Source organism: Clupea harengus, chromosome 23 (genome assembly GCF_900700415.2).
Source record: "Clupea harengus chromosome 23, Ch_v2.0.2, whole genome shotgun sequence".
Taxonomy (NCBI): domain Eukaryota; kingdom Metazoa; phylum Chordata; class Actinopteri; order Clupeiformes; family Clupeidae; genus Clupea; species Clupea harengus.
The window spans coordinates 1624238-1640402 of record NC_045174.1 but is presented as its reverse complement, the minus strand read 5'-3'; the positions used below and the strand labels follow the sequence as shown (position 1 = coordinate 1640402).

Below are 16165 nucleotides of genomic sequence, written 5' to 3'. Positions count from 1 at the left end.
TCATAATTCAGACCTACAATAACTCAGTTCATTGAGTTAAGAACCCACAGGCTTCAGTTTAATGTTAGAATAAAAATTTGATATAGAACATACATTTGTATGTATAGGCCTAAGGGAAATTTGTATATCTAGGGAAACATAGTGTAACAGGCTTTTTATGCTTTCCAGGTACCTTTGCCCATCAAATCAGCAAAGTTTGCATTAAGTTATTACGACATTGCAATACATGTATATAATCTCTCTCTTTCCCCTCTCGCACAGAGGTCCATCATTTTGATTTTGAGGGGCTGAGTCTACCAATTTCCCAGCATTCCCTAATGCACATTGCACTGGACTGAACCATCGTTGGGACTGGAATGGGGGTGTTGATCTTCAGGAGGCCATGGGAAGCCCCCTCTTAATCCTGCAATACCTTGTTTGTGTCCCTGATACAGTTCATGTATATGTGTGCCAAACATATCGATTTTAAATGTGATATTGTCTGTGTACATGCACTGTACATGTCATTTAATTATTAATTAAGTTTATGCCCTTGCAGTTAGTGAATTACATTTCAGAACTATATGTCTTGTATTAGGGTGTCTGGTTCAATGATAATAAAATAATTAAAACAATCTCAACTGTTACTAAACACACACGCACAGAGAGAGAGAGAGAGAGAGAGAGAGAGAGATAAATGAGAGAGAGAGAGAAAGCCTACTTTAGATAGCAGATTGAAGGGAAAATACGTAAACTTGACAGTTATGCAGCTCAGGGATGGTGCGGATTAACCAACAATTCATGGCAGGTGATCTGTACTGCCACGTGTCGCCTGAGATTAAGGCGGCTGAATAGCCATCGAAAAAAGGAACTGAGATGGACCAACATGCCTCACGATGATACAAGAATAATACCACAGAAAAGTGGATTACGGCAAGTTTAAGCCCGAATATAGAGAGGTAAGGCGGAGACCGCGGAGCCAAACAGTAAAGCGCATTTAAGAGCGCGAGAGGGAGGGGACACTGGGATGGAGAGGGAGAGGGAGTGGGACCCGGATGCTGATGCGAATGTGGAGAAGGAAGAGGGGAGAGAAAACAACGATTTACTGGAAGGGGGCATACAAAACGAAGAAGTATTTTTTCTTGCACACCTTTTGCATCTTGAGGGACTCTTGTAAATTGATATCAAAGGACTTATTGCCCATATCTGCAGAAGACAAAGCTCCATGAATGAAATCAGACCCGGCGAAGGAGGACACGGCAAAGGAGAGAGCGAGGGAAGATGCTGTGATACGCTCGTAGGGAGGGATAGAGCGAAAGGGAGGGGGAGGGTGCATCGCTAAAGATGGTTGTTTTGCCAGAAACAAACGTATCCCCCGATAAATCCTCTATAATGAGCCATGGTGGGAAAGCATGTACTCTAGTACAAGAACGAAACTTTACCGTGGTAATATTTTGACATATCTTTGAAAAATGATTACAGAAATATAAGCGAGGTCAGCTAGAGAGGATGTGGGGAGGACTTGTTTGTTTAACAAAAAGGGTAGCATGCTGGGTCCCTCACCTGTAATATAGGCCTAGCACCGGGTGCATATTTGACTTGTCTTTAAATAACCCTCGTCCTATACTGAATCGTCAATATTACTGTTGTAATTCACCGGATGAGAGGAAGTAAGGGGAAACACGCTGATGAAATAGATACAATTGTGGCAAGAAAAGTCAGTGGATAAATCGTCCTGGAACGTTTGAATGCGTATTCGAAGCATTACCTGTACTGTTGTCATAACTAACATAGCCTTACAACTCGCTTGCTTAGATTTCCTGTAGAATAGATGTATGGCATAGAATTGACTGAGAGAGCGAGATACATGGTCCGCTTTGACATCATCGAGATACGACTCAGCCATTAGCCTACTAGTAGCTATTAGTAGCCTTCTTCTGTGTGTCATTATTTTCCAAAGCATGGCATAGCAAATCTTACATCTCTATTATCCACCATGCTTTCACGATTGCATATCCTGACCCTATTCTGTCAAATAGATATAATGAAACAGTTACTGTCGTAGACGAACCGCACCTCTAATATTTCAACACTTAGCTGTTAGATAGACTGTTTCCTATCAAACTGCACGACGTAGGCTAACGAATTAGGCCCAGAGTAGTCAGATGTCACCTAATACAACCGAGCCGAAATCACCTGCCATCTGAAATAGCCTAGGCTACACCGGTCCCCTACCCGACAGTGGGACAGATAGTTCATGACTATCCTTGCAGCAGCGCGGTGAAGTTAAGTACTAACCACAGTAGTTGTAATCCGCCGCACCGGTCATTATGTCGAGTAAGGAAATGTCAGTGACCCAGTCTGCTCAGTATGTTGGGCCATTCAGACTGGAGAAGACCCTGGGCAAAGGACAGACAGGTAGGATATAATATGTATCAGTACATATTAGTATTTATATGATGGATCTGTCATATTGTCATAATCTAATATTTACTCTCAAAGAAGCATTTGAGCAAGTTTTATAAAATGTGTGTGTGTTTGTGTCTGCCTGCCTCTTCTTGCATGCATGTTGTGTGTGTGTGTGATGAGTATAGGTCTGGTTAAACTCGGAGTCCACTGCATAACGGGACAGAAAGTTGCTATTAAAATAGTCAACCGAGAGAAGCTCTCTGAGTCGGTGTTAATGAAGGTAGGAACGGAAGCATACTATGCAAACACCCTCTGACTTGGTCTCATCACTTTACAATCTGTGGACACTTTTAACCTCCTGATCTTTTGACTTGTCTTACAACTGATACTAATTACCATTACTACCACTGCTCTGTTGACATAGTATTGATGGCACAATAACTGCCAACTCACTGGCAAAGTGATATTAAATGGCATTTGATGATGGAGTGTGGCTAAATACACATGTAGCAATGCTCACAACTCTGCACTATATTATAAATATTTCTCTACTTTTTTCTTACTCCTAACTTATCTTATGTACTGCTCTCTCTTTCTCTCTCTTTCTCTGTGTAGGTGGAGAGAGAGATTGCCATACTGAAACTGATAGAGCATCCACATGTGTTGAAACTGCATGATGTTTATGAGAATAACAAATATTTGTGAGTCCTTTAATCCCTATCTATCTATCTATCTATCTATCTATCTACCTGTCTCTATGTGTCTGTCTGTCTGTCTGCCTGTCTGCCTGTGTTTCACCAATGTCACTCTCTGTGCGTCATTTCATGTATTCTCTCCTGTTACACAGATATCTGGTCCTTGAGCATGTATCGGGTGGGGAGCTATTTGATTATTTGGTGAAGAAAGGGAGACTCACACCCAAAGAGGCCAGAAAGTTCTTCAGACAAATAATCTCCGCCCTGGACTTCTGCCACAGCCACTCTATCTGGTGGGAAGCAGAGATATACTTGTATAATATGTCATGTCATACCAAAATCCTGTAGCAGACAGTGCTGTACATTTACTATAAATGCCTTTAAGTGTTAAATCTCTCATACAGTGGGTGTTACAATGGGTACAATGTGAACGGGTATTGCAGTGTATTGGCTCTGTGGTTTGTTTGTGATGGGTCACTTTTGGAATGATTGTTCCGTCTCTGTGTTCAGTCACCGAGACCTGAAGCCAGAGAATCTGTTGCTGGACGAGAAGAACAATATCAGGATCGCTGACTTTGGTATGGCCTCACTGCAGGTGGGGGAGAGTCTGCTGGAGACCAGCTGTGGGTACGTTTTCTGGGTGTGTGTGTGAGAAAGAGAGAGAGAGAGAGAGTCTCTGCATGTTTTTTATGTGATTAATGTGTATGCGTAAGTGTGTGTGGGTGGGTGGGTGGCTTCACGTATCAGTGATTATTTTTAGTGTTTCAAGTGAAACACTGGAGACAAAAGAGAGTTCCATTCCAGAGTGGTCTGACAAGCACTTGGGGAATCGCATAATCCAGCCTCTGTCCATTACCATACTTATGTGTGCTAATCTCTTCCAGCTCTCCACACTACGCGTGTCCAGAGGTTATAAGGGTAGGTCTCTTTGTAATTAGATGATGACACAATTCAATTCCACCTTTAGTGGGTTGTACTGCTCTGCCAGTGATTTGTTCTGCCTGTTGGAGGGGCGATGGGAATGTAATATGCTGGCATTGCTCGATCTTGTCTCAGGGCGAGAAGTACGATGGTCGCCGGGCGGACGTCTGGAGCTGTGGGGTCATACTTTTCGCACTGCTGGTGGTGAGGAAACTTGTTTACCTCCGGCGGCTACAGGCTTGAGTTTAAACCAACAGCTTAGTCATCAAAAGCAGCTGACCTCAGAATGCAAAGTGCAAGAAAATGATTTGATCTGTGTTGAAGTCATGCTAAATTTGGTTACCTGTGGCATCTATATTTTTATGTAGAATCTTTGTGGCATTACAATGCTATCAGTCAAAGATTATTTTATATTCCCACATTTTTCATTTTGATGACATTCGTAATAAGCTCAAAACAATTACACGCAAATGTCATCATTTCAGAGAGACCATATGTTCCTTATTGTGTGCGTAACACTGGGATTGCTCCTCTATCTGACCTCAGTGTGTTACTGCACATGTGATTTTCATACAGGTAATCACTTCTCTCTCTATCTCTCTCCTTTCTCCTCACTATCCCTCCCTCCCTCTCTCCCTCCCTCCTTCTCCTCTCCTGCCCCTGACCCCATACATGTGTGTGTTGGTGTAGGGCGCGCTACCCTTCGATCATGACAACTTGCGGCAGCTGCTGGAGAAGGTGAAGAGCGGGGTGTTCCACATGCCTCATTTCATTCCGCCCGACTGCCAGGCTCTGCTGCGGGGCATGATCGAGGTCGACCCTGAGAAGAGGCTCACGGTGAGGATCCTGTGCCCCGACAAACCTCAATCTGCCATCTGGGCACCAGGGGTGTGTTCCCTAAAAGCGTTGTTGAATAACTACCATTTTTAAATGACGGAGAGATCCTTTCTCTTTTTTTTTACCATGGTGGTTGCTCAGCGACACTTTCAGGAAACGCAGTCAAGATCGCTTCATTCGTGTACCTTATTTAGGTTTACGCAGACAGGCGTGTATGTAAATGCAGCACTTTACCATGTGTGCTCACACTGTAGTGCTGTAGATTTGGAGTCACTTATGTGTACTGTATATTGAAAGCTTATTCACATGCAGGTGGTGCACTACCTAGATTGAGAACCCAAAGATTGCGTGCTTATAGTTATGGGAGCTTTATCCTTCCAGCTGCGATACATACGTATATTTGAGGCCAGAGGCTGCCTTTTGCTTCAGTCAGTCTGGCCATGACCTGGTTTACAGCGACCACGCCAGCGAGAGTCCTAGACTTAGCATCAGCTCCACGCCTACTTTGCTCAGTGTTGCAAAATACTATTAGAGAGCTTTCGTCAGTTTGAGTCATTTTTTCCTGTCTGATATTGCGAGCTTCACTTCGTACAGGGGAGCACACTCATACCCATTCTGCTACCAGAATGTAGATGAATTTAGCTACTTTTACCTGCCACTGAGAAACATATTATTGCAGGTGTAGGAGTATTGGCATAGACCTGATTATACTGGCACTAATTAACTAATTAGTACCATGGGAATTACATTACTGTATTAAGTGTAGTTAGTCATCATTTGTTATTCAAATGTGTATTTCTCATTAGTATCATTATTATTGCAGACTGGCACATCATTTCAATACCTCATGAATGAGAATGGGATTCATTGATGATGGTTTAAGACACCATTAAATAAGACACCATTGAAATGCATTGCCCTGTGCGCATGTATTTGGTTCTACCTATATGACCACTATGGTACAGACCGGCATACAGCGCCATCTGCTGCTGAGTAAGAGGCATTACTAATCACGTTTTCTCTCCCCTCTTGCAGTTAGATGCCATAATGAAGCACTCCTGGTATCAGTAAGTGGCAGTTACGGTTGTACAATTTCAATATATTCATTGATCCCCCTTTTCTCTCTTTTAATCTACTCTAGTTTTGGGGGGTTATGTCTGTTATGAATCTGTGTGTATTTACAAATGTGTATGTATGTCTGTGTGCTTGTGTTAATGTGTCATGATCGTGCGTGTGTGTCTGTGTGTGTCTGTGTGCTCACGCGTGTGTGTGTGTGGTTCATCCAGAGCGGGTCGTAGCGAGCCCTGTCCGGAGCTGCCGACCCCTAGGCGAGTGTGTGTGCCCCAGATCGTCTCTCTGACCGAGCTGGACCCAGATGTACTGGAGAGTATGTACTCACTGGGCTGCTTCAGGGACCGCCACAAACTCACCAAGGACCTGCAGTGTGAAGAGTGAGTGACCTCTGCCCCTCTGTCAACCTCCATCTGTTTCCCTCTCTCTCTCTCTCTCTCTCTCTCTCTCTCGTCTTTTAGTCTTTCAGTTATGTCTTTGTCTGACATCTCCCTATGTCTCTATGTCTCGCTCTCTACCTCTAACACTGGTGTTTCAAGAGTGAGAAGCTTCTCTCTTTCCATTTCTCTCGCTCTGTTCTTTTTTTCTCCGTGTCCTGCATGCTCTGACATTCTCTTTTTGAAGCGCCAGGAGAACATGACTTATGAGTCATCTGCACGTCAAACCAGGCAGTGCTGTCAGACTTTGTCTCAGACTGGTTCTATATTTATTACAGGTCTATTTCATACAGATTTAATACTAATTTTGTGCTGTATTGTTTGTAATATATATTTATGTAGTAAGGATTCATTATTTATTTATAAAAAAAAATGTAATATGGTGTTTTGGTTTTGATAAAGAGTTTCCAAACGCAGGTAATAAACTAAGTAGTGTATTATGATCTAAAATGTGTGATGTGAAACATTATGTGAAATATTATGTGGTGTATTGTCACACAAGAAATGGTTTCTTCTGTTTGGAGAACTCCAGTTGTAGTCAGTAGAATTTATAATTCAGAGTACAGAGTCCATACAGAGTCCAAAAAAAGTCATATTTAGTCCAGAAAACTGACCTCGTCTGTCTTCTTCCATATTAGAGAGAACCAAGAAAAGATGATCTACTACCTGCTACTGGACCGCAAAGAGCGCTACCCGACCTATGAAGATGAGGATCTGCCACCCAGAAATGATGCTGGTGAGTCTAGATCTTCTTAAGAAACTAGTGACAATCAGTTCTCTTTGTTTTCTGAACCCGTGTGCACTGCACTATGGATAGGCGCCTTTCCACAGAACTTGTGGGATTTTGAAGTGCCTCGAACGTAAAACATGAAAGGCCCACGGCTCGGTTTTTGTCTTTTGGTTTTCCAACACGGTGCAGGAAGTCCTGGACCTACACGTCAACGTGCTCTTAGATTGTGGCGTCAATTCCCAACACGACAAAATAATGATATAGCCTATTTTCTCCAGCGGCAGCACCAACATTAGACCATTACATGACAATTTTCTAGATAACGGTAGGATTATCCCAAGGTCGAGTTGAATTTTGCCATAAAGTTGCTAACATTAAATGAAATGGCTTCATGTCAGCTGTAATGACTTGATAAATGAAGATACCAGCACCACTACTTAAAGCCTATATTTCAGCTGACGTTTTGCCCATTGTTCTGTCAGTGAAGATAACCTGAACAACTGTGGGCTATTATTCATGTTGCTATGGCTATTCCCCGCGTAACCCCCGGAAACAGTCCTGTTTGTGCAGTCTTATATGATGCTATTGTAATCTGCATCTTACTGTGTGTGTCATCCCATGGATTTGGTGAAGTAAGAATGATTATTTATGAGACGTGTGTCTATATGTGCGTCTTACTGGCGTGTGCCATTGTGGTGTGTGTGTCCGTGTGCTTGTGTGTGTATAATGTGTGCACTCTCCCACAGATCCGCCCCGTAAGCGCGTGTGCCATTGTGGTGTGTGTGTCCGTGTGCTTGTGTGTGTATAATGTGTGTGTGTGTGTGTGTGTGCACTCTCCCACAGATCCGCCACGTAAGCGCGTGGACTCCCCCATGCTGACGCGCAGCGGCCGCTGCAGACCCGAGAGGAAGAGCCTGGAGGTGCTGAGCGTGACGGAGCAGGGCTCACCCACACCCCCGCGCCGGGCCCTGGACACGTCCGCACACAGCCAGAGGTGGCGTGCACACACACATATACACACGCACACACTCACACACGCGCACACACACACACACACACACACACACACACGCTAACTCTCTCTCTGACACACACACACACAGGCGTACAGTTCCACTGAAGCGTACACTTCCACTGAAACAAACATCATCTTGACAGTAAGTTCTAGTGTAAGTAAGATGACCCCAGGCAACACATTCATATCACATATATGTCCTCATATGCAAAAACACATACACACTCACTAATAGTACATAACACATACTCATAATGACTACTGTCTTGTTATTGTGAAGTTATAGTGTACATATACACACACGCGCCCACTCTGGTACACGCATGGTATGAGTAATGGCAGTTAAAACGCTCTGCACAGTCAAGCACAGTCATACGTGTTTGATGCAGGGTTCTCTTGTTTTGTTCCTGTGTAGGTCTCGTTCCGTCAGCGGAGCGTCCACCGGTCTGTCCTCCAGTCCGCTGAGTAGCCCCAGGGTGAGAACCTGTTGGTCGTCCGTTTTCTTCCTTGCCAATCTACTTTTACAACACACCAATGAACATGATTACCTTTCTGTAAATGAAATGTGTAAAGTTCAGTGAATTCCAGTAAAATTGCTGAGTGATTGTGCTGTGCAATGAAACCACGCTGTGCTATTTCTCGTGCTGTCGTCCTAAACCTCGACACGTTTTTCTTGAGGACCCATAACACCAGAGCCCCTTCCCCCCTAATGTCACATGACATGTCATTGAGTGATCACTCGGACTCTTGTCCAGAAAACACAGAACCGCCTTAGCTTTAGTCACGCTAGCAAAGCCCTTCCCTAGTCACGCTTCACGCTCACATACACAAGACCATCCATGACTTCTTTTTTCATGTCACACTGCCGTCTCATAACCCATTACCATTGCTTTCTCTTTCTCCATCCTCCACTCCTTCACCACACTCCCTCCCCCTTTTTCTTCCTCTCCATCTCACCCCACCTCACCCCCCAACCAGAGCCCTGTCTTCACCTTTAGCCAGTCAGAAGTCGCCACGGCCACCAAACCAGGAGGTGGCATCGGTGGAATTGGAGGCGGCGGCGGCGGTGGTAGTATTGGTGGCAGTGGTGGCCTCGGCGGCAGCAGCAGCACCACGCCCCGCCCCCTCCGCTTGCACGAGCCCCAAAAAACGCAGACCCTGCCCCACAAGGCTCCCCCCGAGCGCCCCCTCCTGCAGTCCATGAAGTCCCTCCCCTTGCACAACCCCCCGTCCCGCTCGCCCTCCCCGTCCCCGCTGCTGTCCCCGCTCCCCCGCTTCCTCTTCCTCCCCTCCCCCTCCTCCGTGCTCAAGTCGGTGACTAAGACCCTGTACCCCCTGTCGCAGGTGACGCCCCAGGGCTCCCCCCTGCCCACCCCGCTGGGCACGCCTGTGCATCACCCCCAGCACCCCCCTCCCACCCCTCCCTCCTCTTCCTCCTCCTCCTCTTCCTCGCGCGCCGAAGGAGGGGGGGGCGTGGGCTCGCTCTCCCTCACCCCGCCCTCCAGCCCCGGAGGGGGCGGCGGCATGTCGGCCAGCAGCTCCGCCCACTGGAGGACCCGCCTCAACTCGTTCAAGAACAACCTGCTGGGATCGCCCCGCTTCCACCGCCGCAAGCTCCAGGGTGAGGAGACCGGGGAGCTGCCACACGGTACCTCCAGGAAAGCTACATGACACTAAACATCTATCTGTCTATCTGTCTACTATTAAACAAGACTCAGCATGCTTTCCCACACAAGAAACGTGCCTAGCATTACCGGATACATTAGCCAGGAGCTGTAGAATTCAATTTAGCCAGCCTTGTGGTTATTAATTGCTGCATTTATACATGAATCACAATTTCAGAAAATGGCGGGATAATACATTTAATATATTTTGGCAGTCATGGTATGCGAAACGATTATTCAAAATGGGTTATTATGACATACAAACACACTGTGTTAAGTACCTGATTGTACCTATGTGGATTTGAATTAGCCTTTAATCAGCGATTTGATATTCATTTAATTTCTCATCCTGAGATTTACACATCTGGTGCTATTTCTGATGTTTTTTTCCACACGGTAGCTCACATTGTTTGTGTTCAGTGTTCCAGATACAAGTCTTAAGGCGCCCTGGCTAATATTGCCCGGGTTTGATTTATGGCTTGAGTGTAGCGCTGTCTGTGTAGATTAATGGTGTTCTGCACCAGCTGGCCCAGTGGGCTCTGGGTTCAGCTATTGAATTTGTGTTGCTTTAAATGACTGATGCTGTTTTGTTTTCCTGTATTTTAATTATGTCGGCAATTAGTGTCACCTAACACACTGTTCTAGAAAATGGCTTCTGTCTGTGTGGATTATGGAACTGTTTTGCTTATCTGCTATAACTATGGATATTTCTGACAGTACCCACCTCAGAGGACATGTCCAGTTTAACACCCGAGTCCAGCCCAGAGTGAGTGGCTCACACGCACACACACACACACACACACACATACACACACACTCATATATACACACACAGGCACACACACACACATATACACACACAAACAGATACACATACTCTCTCACACACTCACTCACACACACACACACTCACATATACACACACACACACACATGCGCACAGATACTCTTACAGAAACGCACACATACCCTCACACACACACATGTACAGTTACACACATACACCCACTATAAATTCGAGTTTTACAGATTACATCTTCGACTACATGTTGTTGTGTGTTTGCGTTTGACAGGCTGGCGAAGAGGTCATGGTTCGGGAACTTCATCAGTCTGGAGAAGGAGGAGCAGATCTTTGTGGTGATCCGAGACAAACCGCTCAGCTCTATCAAGGCAGACATCGTTCATGCATTCCTATCAGTGGGTGCCTCACTTTATCTGTCTCCTTCTGTCTGCCAACCACTATCTGTCCCTATTCCCCATTCATTATGTTGTCTCTCTCTCTCTCTTTTTCTCTCTCTCTCTCTCTCTCTCTCTCTCTCTCTCTATACCTTATGTGAAGAATGTTTGTCTTCCCCTTCAAAATGAGAGTGTTATCAAGATCAGTCCATTCAAATGTTGATTCTTGAGCACAATGAAAAGAATAATTATTCCTTCGTTTCCCTCTCCCTCTCTATTTGCCTTTGCCCCCCCCCCCCCCACCCCCTCTCTCTCTCTCTCCCTCTATCCAACACAGATTCCCTCTCTCAGTCATAGCGTTATCTCTCAGACCAGTTTCCGGGCAGAGTATAAGACGGCAGGAGGTCCATCTGTCTTCCAGAAGCCTGTGAAGTTCCAGGTGGACATCTCCTTCTCCGAGGGAGAGAGGGAGCGAGAGCGTGAGCGAGACCGGGACAGAGAGCGAGAGCGGGACAGAGAGCGAGAGCGGGAGCGGGATGGAAAAAGAGACCTGGGCATCTATAGTGTCACCTTCACACTCATATCAGGTTTGCGATGCTTTTGATAGCCGCGCGATATCATTTTTAGCTCAAGTGTTTCGGGATACCGTAACTGTAGTATGGAATGTGTCCGGCCAAATGAGTGTGTCAGGAAGTTGTGTGTTTGTGTGTGTGTGTGTGTGTGTGTGTGTGTGTGTGTGCAGGTCCCAGCCGAAGGTTTAAGAGGGTTGTTGAGACCATTCAGGCTCAGTTACTCAGCACACATGATCAGCCTTCTGTTCAAGCTCTTGTTGGTGAGTTACTCACATACTCTCCCATGCTTTAACTCCTTACATGCATGTACTGTATATATAGATACACACTATTGTATGCCATGACCCCCCCCCCCCCCACACACACACACACATAAATGTTCGCAAACACACACACACATACACACAGATGCACATACACACATATTTATCCTTTCTGTCCTTCTCAGATGAGAAGAATGGTCGCCCACCTGGCACCCCCGACAAGGCAGAACTCACGTCGGTCAGAAGGAGGCGCGGACCGCTGTGATTGGGCAGAGCGAGGAGAGGGTGGGCCTTTGCTCCAGCGCAGAGGATCCGGCAAAGAGAGGACCCGCCTGCTGTCCTCCAACGGGACCCAATCACAGCCCTGAATGAAAAACCAATCCACCAATCCAGCAGCATGAATACATATGAGCCACACCTCCAACCCGGGAACACACTCTATGAAAAATCGCCCACTCACATCAGCACAGGATGATGGTATCTTTTTTTTTTGCTCCTTTAATTTTTGTAAAGGCGCTCAGCCGTGAAAGTAACCAGACCAAATACTGAGAAGACATCAGCTGAGGAAGTACCCTGTGTGAGGACTGACAAAGGCAATGCTGGCCCACCAAATCAACCCTCCCCCACCAACAAAGCCATTGGGCACGTAATACCAAAAACAACCCTTCAACCTGAAGCCAATGCAAATGGTGCATTTCAATGCTATTGGTTCCAAAACCGCAGAACTATTTATCTGCCACAACTATGATTCCTTATCATTTCAAACTGGGGCCTAAAAATAAAAAGAGTCAATCAGTTACATAACAAGACGTTAACACCCTCTTTTATTTTCCTTTAGTTCAGTCCAGGAAGCCAGAGCCTACCAATGTTTCTGGTCATTGGCAAATGCACGGCAGGCATTAGCGAATGCAGATCACTTCTGAACACATGACTCACCCTCTATACAGCGCACATCCGAGGTAGCCGTCACCGGTTGGCCGCACAGAGCTCCGGCGGTCTCACATGCAATAAACCTATCATCTCTATAAGCTAAGACAGAGTGGTCCTGCGCTACTAAAGATGCAGTCTGAGCCGAAGTGCATTTGCAGTAACCGTAAAGATCTCGGGAACCCCATTGGAACAGTTTCTTACACCTGGATTTAATTCATAATCCCCTCTTAAATTATTATTTTTTTGTTTTTATGAAACGTAAGCGTTTTAATGTGATTAATCTTAAACCCAGTGGGGGAAACCGTGCTACGTGGTTCCAGATCATACGGAGCCGAATGACCTATCCTGAGCCCTGAACCTCCCTGGAGGCACCGAGACCTGCGGGGGTCAGATTGAACCTCAGCTGCCATGTGGACGAGATGAGCCTGGGCTAACCCAAGGGAACTGCCGGACGTGGGAGCAATTTTGTGAGGAATTACTGCGCCCTTGGAGCTGGGACCATACTGGAAGAAAAGCCTGTGACACACATAAACACACACACACACACACACACACACACACACACACACACACACACACACACACACGCTCACACACACTTCCATATCCCAGAAGATTCCCTCCATATGATCAGAAGCATATATAGACTTAATTCATCTCAGTCCCTGTTGCTGCAAAATGTGGATTAAGCTAACCAAGTGAATGTCATGATACTATATTTTTTATTTGTGATATTTATTTGAAGATGATTTATTTGAAGAGGACAAAAGTGAGGAGAACACTGGATTATGGCATTGGCCGAGTGGGAGATTTCGTATGGATTCACAATGATCCAGAAACCTGAGTGGAATCTCTGTGGGTCGTATTTGGATCTCAAGGACAGAAAATGATCCCAACAGTGAAAACTCTATCTTGTATGTGCTCGAGGACTCCTGTTGTGAGATAAAAAAAAAAAGATATTTTTGATTTTAAAACAAATACCACATTATAAAAAAAAAGAAAAAAAAGAAACAACATACTGGATAAGAGAAAACAAAACTGAACGCATTCCCTCACAAAACACTCCAGGACTTCATGGAAGTGACAGGATTGATCTTCAATGTGCTTGTCTGCATTTATCCATAGTATTCGCCAACTAATTGGAAGCAAAAGACTTCTCTCCATCCAATGGTAGCTATTCCCACAGACATGATTCCTGAACTGTGAGTGCTTTTGTCGTCTTATCTTAAAAAAAGAAAAGAAAAAAAAGAAAACGAGAAGGGAACATAAGGAAAACCAATCAACCAATCAAAACCATTCATCTCCATCCTCACCTATAGCTCAGCCAATCGACTTGCATCTGCCCCTTTCCCTTCATTCCAGCCACACCCACATAAATGGTGCCTGTTTGTCTCCTCTGGTTGTATTGTTATGATGTTGCAATGTATTATAATAATCTATCTCCCACTGATCCTCTCTCAGACTGAAAGGCACTGCTTTATCGTCGGGCTTCCTTGCAGTGTAATTATGCAACTGATCCAGGATCATTTCAGAGCAGGAGAAGAAACTCACTAGCCGCACTTTTGGGAGTTTTGGGATCCTTCTTCTCCTTGCTGTAGCTAGTGCATCATAACATTAACTAGTACTCTGACGTTTTTCCCAGAGCGATCTGGCTCTGTTTTTGTTGTGCTTTTTTTTTTTTTTTGGAGGGGTGGGGAACTTTTGTTTAGATCTCTGTTGATTTGTGTGTTGTATATTTGTTTATTTATTTTATTTATTTGTCCTCTCATGCCCTCATTTGTGTATGTACTTTATGTAACATATTTATTTACTGTTAGCACAAATGTTATCTTATACAGACAAAAAAAAAAAATCACATTGGAAATTCTGACACTGGTTTGGAAGTGAAGTAGAAGATGGGCATCTCATGTCTCTCAATGTCCCATGCTTCCCCCAGAGTTCATCAGACAGCACTGTTCTTGTGCATAGTTGTGTAGACTCTATGTGTATGTGTGTGTGTGTGTGTGTGTGTGTGTGTGTGTGTGTGTGTGTGTGTGTGCGTGCGCGCGTGCCTGTGTGTGTGCATGTGAAACTTGCACGTGTATGCACATTTGAGAGGCACCATGCGCAAGCTAGGCAGATATAGTGCATGTTGTTTTGGGAAAAAGAGTTGCCGTGAAGAGTCTCATTATTTTCTGTATGTCGTTGAGGGGGAAACGGTCTAGTCCATTGCACAGCTCACCAGCACATACCTGAAGCTGATGATGTTAGTCCCTACGTGCCCACCACTAGTCACTAGTCACTTTCTATATTTGTCCGTCCCTTTTTTTTTTCTTTTGTGCTTTTAAAGCCGCTCCATTGCATTTTCACTTGCCTCTCAGTCCACCCTCACCAGTTTCCTACCTGCTATTACATCACATATGGTTTGCCTTTCTAAGAAAAGACATTGTGTCATTGCCATGTCGTCATCCTCATTGCCTGTCATTCTTGTGAAGATTGTAAGCTGTACTACATCCTTGTGTCAGAAACAGAGCAAGGTTTTCCTTTTTAATGTCGAAAGGGTGAGAACAAAGAACAAAAATGAAAAAGAGACATCTGTATCATAATTTAGGTATAACAGTGCACTATTATTATAATTATTGCCTGTGATTAAAAAAAAAGGAATAATAAAGATTGAAATTATGGTCATAATAAGAATACATGTTATTATTATGATTATAATAAACTTTAAAATGTTGTGTGTCAGTGTGGTATATTTTCAGGCATGTACTAGTGCTCCATTGTGATACATGTAGTCTTTAAATAACCTGAACTATGGTCTTAGTTTCAGTTAGGCCCAACATGTAAGAGAGCAGCAAAGATCAAATATTCAGTGAAATTGTGGTAATTTGACAATATACAATATACCTCCTTCCACATGGAATTTCAGGCAATACTACTGTACACAGCATCTGTTACTGACAACGTTGGGGAAGATGAGAAGCATATCTGGAACCGGTAGGCCTATAAGTTTCTTTCTAATTGTGTTTTAATCTATTTTGGGTTAGTTTCCGTGGAAGTTGGGACGTCGCTGTATTTTGTGTACATGACATCAAAATGTTGTTTTAAGGGTGAAAATATTTCTCTCATGTAGATAGCATTTGAAGATGTCACAGAAAAGACAAACCGTGGGAAGGCTTGAGCTATAGTCTGGTAAACTCAGGAATGTGACTGAATTCAGTAAAGTGCCCAGTCACAAAGACCCTGGCTACAAGCCTAATTGCTTGAGAAAACCCGATCTTGTTAGTCCAGTTAACTTTTAACTATCAGTCAGATATTTTTGGGTAGCAAATTCCAGGATGACATGAGATTCTGAACTCTGCAAGACAAGCCATGATGTGATGCTCATGGTCGTGTTCCTGTTGAGTAATCATATTAACCCCTATAGTTTATCAAGATAAGATGTTGACTTTTTTAACAGAATGTCCCAAGATCTTGTCTGTTGCAG

At 44.5% G+C, this 16165-nt stretch overlaps 1 pseudogene; it reads left to right on the top strand.

Moving 5' to 3' along the window:
* Window positions 1-680: 680 nt before the first annotated feature.
* LOC105903356 lies at window positions 681-15411 on the top strand (annotated as a pseudogene).
* Window positions 15412-16165: the final 754 nt, after the last annotated feature.